Source organism: Arachis hypogaea, chromosome 7 (assembly GCF_003086295.3).
Source record: "Arachis hypogaea cultivar Tifrunner chromosome 7, arahy.Tifrunner.gnm2.J5K5, whole genome shotgun sequence".
Lineage (NCBI taxonomy): Eukaryota > Viridiplantae > Streptophyta > Magnoliopsida > Fabales > Fabaceae > Arachis > Arachis hypogaea.
In genome coordinates, this window is record NC_092042.1 from 70,513,124 (window position 1) to 70,522,506 (window position 9,383).

The window sequence follows — 9,383 nt, forward strand, 5'->3', positions numbered from 1 at the left end:
TTATTAGTGGAGGTTTTTTAAATTGCCATAAATAAAATGTATTGTGGAGGTTTTTAGAAACCTTCACTAAAATACTCCCACAAACAAATATTAATCTTATAGTGAATATCTTAAAAAGCCAATGATAACATAACGATAGAAATAAAATTATAGGTTAGTTAAAATAAATAAATAAATAATATTTTGAACATAAAATATTTATTAAATAATAATAATACATAAATAATATAAAAATCTATAAAATATTGAGCATGTTATAAGTATAATTGTAAATATAATAATAAAATAATAATATTATAGCATATTGAGCGGTTTGGATTGGATTGGATTGGTTGTGAAAAGTAGATCCGAAATCCGATCCGATCCAACGGTTTATAAAAAATAGAATCTAATAAAATCCGAATTAGTGCGGTTTTAATTGGTTTTCGATTCGGATTGGATTGGATGAGCGGTTTAATTTGGATCAGTTTGAATTTGAACACCCATACATAAGTCATTATTAATAGGGTTAAATACAATTTTGGTCCTGAAAGTTTAGGCTGAAATTTTTTTTTCGTCTCCAACCTTTTTTTGCATACAAAATCATCCATAAGGTTTAACTTGATTTTAAAATTGTCCTTCAAACCAAAATACCATTCTCCTTCTTCACAAAAATACTTAGTTTCTATTCTTCTTTTTCTTCTTCTCTATCATAATAGTATATGTTCTTCTTTTTCTTCTTCTTCAACTAAAATTTTCACAGCAGTAGCAGAATTTCAACTAATAAATATCAAAAAATCAAAATAAAATTTTAACTAGAAAATATCAGAAGCAGAAGAATAGAATAGAATCAGAAACAAAAAAAAAATAAAAGCAGAAGAATAATGGAATCAATCAGATTAAAATCAGAGTCAACAACGACAATATAATTAATAAAATCAATAAATCTAACAATGTAATTAACAAAAGAAGCAGAATAATCAACTTAATTAACAAAATCAACATATCAGAAACAAAATTGGAACCCTAGAGAGAACCAACGGCAAACGACGAGTAGCAACGACGATCTAGCTAGCGATGAGAAGGAGCAGCGGCGAAATCCAGCGGTGAGGATGTGAAGCAACGACGAGCAACAAGGAGCAACGGCGAATGGCGAAGAGCAGCGTCGACTGGCGAGCTAGCAAGGAGAATGAGTAAAACGGTGACGCGGCGACGTCCTCCTCCCCGATCTGCTGGCATTGACGTCCGTCCTCTCTTGCCGGCGTCGTCACCACCCTCCCTTCCCCCTTCTTCTTCTTTCTCCCCACCTTCTCTTCCCCCCTTTTTCTTCCATCTTCTCCTCGCGTGATTTCCTTCTCCCTCTCGTCCGTTCTCTTTTTTTTTTTCTTTTAATTTTTATTTTATAATTTTGTTTTGTTAGAAATAATTTAATAATGAAATTTAAAATTTAAATAAAAATGACGATTTTAAAACTAAGTTAAATCTTAGGAACGATTTTGTATACAAAAAAAATTGAGAAAGAAAAATTTTTTTGACCTATACAATAGAAACCAAAATCATACTTAACTCTTATTAATATTTTATATGATAATATAAATTTAAATATGTTAATATTAAAAACATATGAATTTTTTTCAAAATAAATATAAAAATGATTATATAAAAACTAATTTAAAAGATATAAAAACTTGAGGGTATGATATTAAATTAGATAAGTGAAAAATATTAATAGGTTAAATAATTAAGATATAAATTCATCACTTAGTAAAAAATAATACATATAAAATATTAAATTATATAATATTTTTTATTTATTTAATACATATATCATATATAAGTATAATTCCTTAAAATTTTGGGGTGTCGAGGCCGCTACTCGTCTCCCTCTAAATTCGTTCCTGAACCTAATAAAAAATTTAATAAAATTATAAAAATCGATAGAATAATTAAACTAAAAAAAATTACATTTAACATAAAAATATACTTTTTATAGTGAAACCCAAAATAATTTTTTCTTTCTTTCAATTTTTTTTGTCTGATTCAGTTGTGTATATTTTGTTTATATAAAAACAAAATATTTACATATTTTTCATGCATAAAATTACAAAATATAACCAAAATTTTTTGTATATATTTTATTATTTTGCTAACGAAATATGAAATGATATATAAAATAATAAATTTTTTAAAATTTTACACAAATTAAAAATTTCAAATAAATTAAAAAAGAACAAAAGTAATTAAACATTTAACATTATTTTTCAAAGATTTTTTAATAAACTTTTAATCCCATAACATTCATGATAATACATTATACATGTATTTAAGAGACCAATTTAAAAAAAAAAAAGAAAAAAGTAAAACTCACTGTGAATTAAGTTGTGCTGAGGACTAATGCCTTGAAAAAAAAAAAAAGCTTGACATAACTCAGAAGTTATTGACTCAACATATACCATGATACAGCAGTCCAATACAAGTTGGGTAGATCGGACATTTTCATCCATTTCCAACTGAAAAAAGGAAGAACTTGTTGCGAATTTTTTGTGGACTTTCTATAATTGCTGTACACAATAATTTTATTCATTAAATCTTAACCACATGTATTGTTTAATATAAATCTCAATAGTTGTAAAAATTGAAATATCCTATTCCAAACAAATGTAGTGGTATATGTGAACATCTTCCCATAGTATAATCCAGTTTGACATTATGTAACATCTCAGAAGGTGATTTCAAATTCAAAACTAGAAACTTATTAGAAACGTCGTAACGAGGAAAACATCTTCGCAAATTTGTTGAGGCAAGCCAGCAATAGCTGGTAAAGCAAGTTCCATTTCTAAAACATGGCGATGCTTTTCTTTCAACCACACCATGTTGTCGGGGTGTGTGTAGATATGGAAGTTTGTGATTAATACCATTATTGTGAAAAAAATTCTCTAGCTGAATTAGAAAGAAATTTCTTAGCATGATCTATCTAAATAGGTTTTAAATTTTATAGCCATTTCCAGTTTCCATTAAATTATTATATTGAGTTAAAATTTGTAAAAAATGAGATTTAGAGTGAAGCAAATATAAGTAGGTATATCTAATATATGCATAAACCAAACTACTGCAATATTTGTAGCTTGAGTGAGAAAACAATTGGGGTTAGACCCCAAATATCTATAAAAATCCTTCAAGAGGTGCAAAGAATGTAGTAGTAGAATCATGAAAAGGAAGTGTATGCATTTTGGCTAAGCAACATAATCACATAAAGTTAAAAATAGAAGATATGTTATTATTAGATTAAGTGCCACAAAGAAGATTACAAGTCCTTAAAATATTTTTAACTATTTGAATAGATGGGTGGCCCAATCTAAAGTGTCAAAGTCTTAGATTAACATATAAACTAGAAAGATAAGCACTACATGATACATGTGAATTAGATAAAGCAGTTGATCTCAAGGTAGTATCAAACACATATAAGCCATGTTTAAGAAATGCCTAAAAAAGTATCTTTCCATACAATTGAGACATTACAAGATAGAATTTAGAGATACCTTAAATTTTTAGCAATATGTGAAACATGCATAAGATTATTCAGAGATGATGTAAGGCACCTGAATCAGGATACTAAAAAGTGTCTGAAATGGATGAAGGTGTAATAAGATATGTTCTTGGTGAAGGTTGGTGAAAAGGTGATATTGGAGGAGGTGGATTAGTATTTTAAGTAGGAAAAACAGATGATGTAGAAGCAGACAAATCGGGACCGTGATAATTTTGATATTATCTAAAAAAGAGTTGGAGAATAGTGTCCAAGATGATGACACATTTGACATTTGTGGTCTAGAATTTGGTGGCCATGCATTGTGACCACCATGATCAAACCTTCTTTTTATTTCGTCCTCTTCAACCACCAAAGCTTTCTCAATTTTGAAAACACGGGTTCGAGAAAAATGATAGGGCATAATTTATCTGTGCTAAACCCAAAGTAGTTTGTCTGAACTTCTCAAGCATGTCTTCATATGAAATTAGGAGAGCTTTTACATCTCGAATGGTGTAAATCTTTGGCTTGTCATGAACTATAGTGATAATAGAAGAAAATTCTTTTGGAAGGCCTTCACATATTGCCTCTGTGATCTTCATAGAACTACATCACGAACGATAGAAGAGAGTCAACTAATCGCTTAACATTGTTGAAGTAATCTGTGGCAGAGAGTCTTTGATTTTTTATATTCTTTAATTGCCCCATGAATGTCTCAGCTTAGTTTTGTTTGAAGAAACGAAATACTATTGAAGGCGATCTCATATCTCATGCAAAAGAACAACAGACCATCCTATTTTTAAAATCCGCATCGATTGATGATAACAACTAAGAACTACTCAGATTGTAGTTCTGTAAGAACCATTCTTGATGTTTAACAAATTAAACTTTTCCAGTAGCTCTGTCAGTCTCACTATCAAACTCAGAAGGTATCTTCTTAGCAAGAAGCTAAGATGATCACGCAGATTCTAACTGAGTCAAACAATTTTAATTTCTGTCATGTGACAAAATTGTCTTCATTCAATTTATCTGGAATTAAGTAGAGAAGAGATTTTTTATTTGAAGTTATGAGGGTCATTCTTTAAAAGGAATAAGAGACTTTGGATACCATGTGATGAACATGCAAAAGCTAGTGTATGTTGTATGAACGTGAAGAGGGAAATTGCATGTAAAGTATTATATTATTGAAATGATACTAGATGTTAATTTTTGCTATACATCACTGAGTATATGATATATATGCAGTAGCATTAGCTCCTTAGATCGACCAAAGCTATACTCACACGTAATTTGTAATAGACAAAACTGATTCTGTTATGGACTTAGACTCTATTTTAGTGGTTATACTTAGAGTTAAAATTGAGTCGAGTCAAGCTATATTCAAATTTGCTCATGAAATTGAGTTCAACTCATTAATAATTAAGCCTATTTATAAAGTTCAAGTTTGATTCACAAAAAATTCATGAGTTGGGTCAAGTACACTAGTTGATTCAATAATATGAATATAATCTATAATTTTATATAAATAAATTATAACTTATATACAAAAAATACTATCAATTATATATGTTGTCTATCTATCGATTATAATTTATATCTTCTATAATAATTATATGTAAAAATTATGTATAAAATTATATATTATTATCTTGAATTAAAATATAAAATTAATAATAAAATATTAATATAAATAATTATATACATAATATATAATTGAGTCAATTTATGAGCAAAAATGAGCTAATGAATTTATCCACATTCGAACTCGACTAATTTAATATACAAGTTTAAATTTAGGCTCAAATTTAACTCAAACTCCTCATCTTTGCTAGTCAATTTATTAAGTTATTAATGAATCGAGATTGAGTTGGTTAATAAATCGACTTAACCCACTTTCATGCCTAGCTAAACTACTACTATCTATAAACTTGAATACTAAAAGTATATTGGATACGTCAAAATAAAAAACAAAAGGAGTGAAGTCAATTACAATAATTACCACAAGTTTATATATAGTCAGTTGTTTGTTGATAAAAATGGTTAAATTGAAAATAAATATTCTCTTCCACATGTACCTAAAATTGGTCATGCGCGGTGTGCCAATGGGTAATAACTTTGTTTGGTATTTGAAATGTGATGGTTGAAAAAATCATGAAAACCTGTCGAATAATATTTTTCATAAAAGTGTCAGATATATACTGTCATAGAAATTACAACTTATGTATTATGAGGTATTAATTTAGGCAGAAACTCACCTGCAGTCGACTGCAGGTGAAGTTGCTTCTGGATGGCTGACACATGTTACTATATGGTTTAAAAAAAATCGGTTTATTTTATATAAATAGTTTATTTAAAAAAACCGGTTTGAATTGAACCAAACAGTTACTTTTATTCTCTTCTTCGTTTCACACGTAAAATTCGTTCTCTTTCAATCCCTTTTTCAGAACTAATATGAAACTTTCAATTAGGTATGTTCCTTTTATTTATATTTCTTAATCAAATTTATTATTTCAAATGTATTTCTTAATTTATGTTTTTATTCATTCCTCTGTGAATGATGAAAATTATTTAATAAATACGTACATATTTATGTCATCACACCATTTTGATGTTCAGATCATAAATACCAAGATAATTCATGGCAATTTCATATGATGGAAGACAAAAATGTAATTATGGTATAACGTAGACTAGTTTGATAGCATGAACATTGTTGAAATTTTGGCATGATCTCTTTCATATTTGTTATATGTCTCTTTAGTTGGTGATGTTATAGTTTATTGTGATGATATGATGGTAGTTTAATTGTATGAGTTAGGTCCTTTTTATTTAGTTGAATTTTTTCTATGGCTATCCTATTCTTGATGGCAATGTCAAAATAAATATTTTCATTAGTTGTTCTTTTTTTTCTCTATTTTTGAATCAATTTTATTTTGAAAAAATTTATTAAAAATTTTTGTTGTAAAAAAAATTAATAATATTATGTTCAATTATTTAAGGAGACCAAATTAATATTTTGATTAGATACTTTTGTTTTATTGAAAATAAATTCTAATTTCATTAAAAAATAAATTCTAGTTGATAAGTAAAAACACAAAACATGCATGATAGTGAAATCATAATTTCTAGACAAGTAAATTATAGTTTTATTATCTTAAAAAAATAATTTATTTATAGAATAATATTGAAAAATCAACAATAATTTGCATGAAAATAGTTTATTAGTAAAATAAAAGTTAATTGATTGATTACCATAAAATTTAATTTAACGATAAATTTGCAATTGAACATATTTTTACAACTTAATTTAAAATCTGTTTACAGCTTAATTTAAAAGCAACTGAAAATGTAAGTTATGGAAAACAAAACAAAACTCATCAAGAAAATAAAAACAGAGACACAAAAAAAAGGACAGATAATATCATTTATGCCATTCCTATAAAAAAAACCGTGAATTTTGTTTCTTTTTCAGAATACTAAATTTTACTTTTTCGAACAATTTGTATATATATATTTGACAAAAATTAAATAAAAAAAGTTCAGATAAATTTAAAGAAAAATTGGTCAATATGAATGAAGAAAAAGAACATATCAAATTCATCTGTAAGGAATTTAGAAATAACACGTAGAAAGAATTTAAATTATTTTAAAAGTAATTATTTAGTCTATTCAAACCGGTTTTTTTAAATAAACCATTTATATAAAATAAATTAGTTTTTTTTAAACCATACAGTAACACGTGTCAACGATCCAGAAGCAATTTCACCTGCAGTCGACTGCAGGTGAGTTTCCACCATTAATTTATATATTCTCAGAAGTTATAATTGATCAGAAGTTAGATCATATTCTCATGCAAATCTTACAACTGGTGAGGGGTGTTTGTAGTTATATTTAATTTAGTTCTTAGAAAAAAATAACTTTTACTAGAATTTTATTGTAATTTTTTAATTGCTATAATTCTCTATAAATATGAGTTTAAGGATAAGAAGAAAATAAAATCATCATTTAGCAAGTACTTTCAATAACTTATTTTTATATCAACGCCAATATATTTGCAGAAAAAAATCAAATATTTTTTCCACTTTTTTTTTTTAGTTTTCATTTATGCTTTTTACTTTTCTCTTCATTTTTTTCCTTTTTTTATTTTTTCTTTCAGTTTTTATATTTCATTTTTTTTGTAACATTTAACTATAGAATTCTGAAAAGTTAATATATTTATCTATATTTCAGCATTTTTTCCTTTTTTTTCTCTTTCTTTTCTTTAATTTTTTATTGATATTTTCTTTGACCTGAACCCACAACGTTGTCGATCATTTTACATTGACGACTTGCAAACGAATCCGTAAAACAAAAATATAAAATAGTGCCACCGAAATTGAACATCGTGCGTAGGGTGATAATTAAGTGTAGCTTTTTCGATAAAAGACCAGTAACACATAAATTGACCAAAGAGGAAAGAGAATAAGCCACATGTATAGAGCTGAACGAAACTATGTCTGTATATCACACCTTAATTATAGAAAATTTAATGGTTTCGGTGGCTAATAGAAGGGGGATTGAATCTTAGCCTTCTTTTTGTTTGCTAATATTTGCTGGACTTAAAGAAAACTTTTTTGTTTTTTAGCTCATCCCTAGCTACGAGACATTTTCATTTTGTCTCGTCACTTGACACGAGACATTTTTAATTTTTTATCTGAACAGTAAAAACAGAATTGAAGTAGGAAGAGAGAGAAGATTACACCCAGATATATCCTGGTTCAGCTGCTAAGTGCAATGCAGCCTACATCCAATCTCCATCACAACAAAGATGGAATTTCACTATAATCATCCAGATTACAAATTGTAAAGTGCTTCCCACAGAATCATGAAACACAACACAGATGTACAAAGGAACTCTAAGACATCTATGGCTTTTTCTTTTAATTTTGCACTCTCTACCTTTTTCCGCTCTATGCCTTTTTCATACAAACCTCACTGTTTGTCTTTTCCATGAGACTCAAGACATGACAAAATTAAACAGAAAAATATTAAACAGAATATATTGAAGGAGAAGAGAAAACTGTTAGCTCAGGTAGCTCTGAGAATACTGTGCCTTGCACTCTCAAATTTTCTCCTTGCTCCAAACAGTGGTTGTTCTCTCTTTTTAAAGAAGAGGGAAGCCTCCACACTTGAAGCCAACACCCAAACCAACTTCTTCCTCCTTCAAGAAACAGAATCGATTCGGCCACATAGAGAGAGAAGAGATAACCATGCAAAACCAAACATGCAATTACCTCTAGTCCTTTCTTGATCATCACTCTTCATCAATCCGAGCTCTCCATCCTTGGCTTGCTCTCCAAGATGGATTTCTGGCCCTTGATGCTTCATGATGATGATGACTTCATCTGCTTCAATCTCTGCCTCAACCATCACTTCGCCACTCTAGCTACTTCCTGTGGTGGTTGAGCAGAATCAAAGACAAGTCATGCCTCAAGAATCTCACCTTGCTGGCCGAATCTTTATCTTCCTTTTCTGAGCATGAAGAGCTCGAGATTACCTCACCAAATCTAACCATATTTGGTGAAAATCTCAACCACTACATACTTTTCTTTTTCGTGCCATCATTGTGATGATCCTGTAGAGTGTTCTTCCTCTACTTCGGTAGCTCCATTTTGCTTTCATGGACACCATTGTTTCCTGTGTAATGACCGAAGAGAAGAAGAAAAAGAGATGAGAGAGAATAAACTTAGAAGGAAAGTAATTAAATGATTTAATCAATTCAAGTGAAAATGTGCTTTTACTTCCCTAGTGGTTTAGCGTGCAGCATTGATGCTTTCAATCAAATCAATGACACAATCTCTCTCATAGTTCCCATGTATTAACTTCTCTTAATAAATTTTGA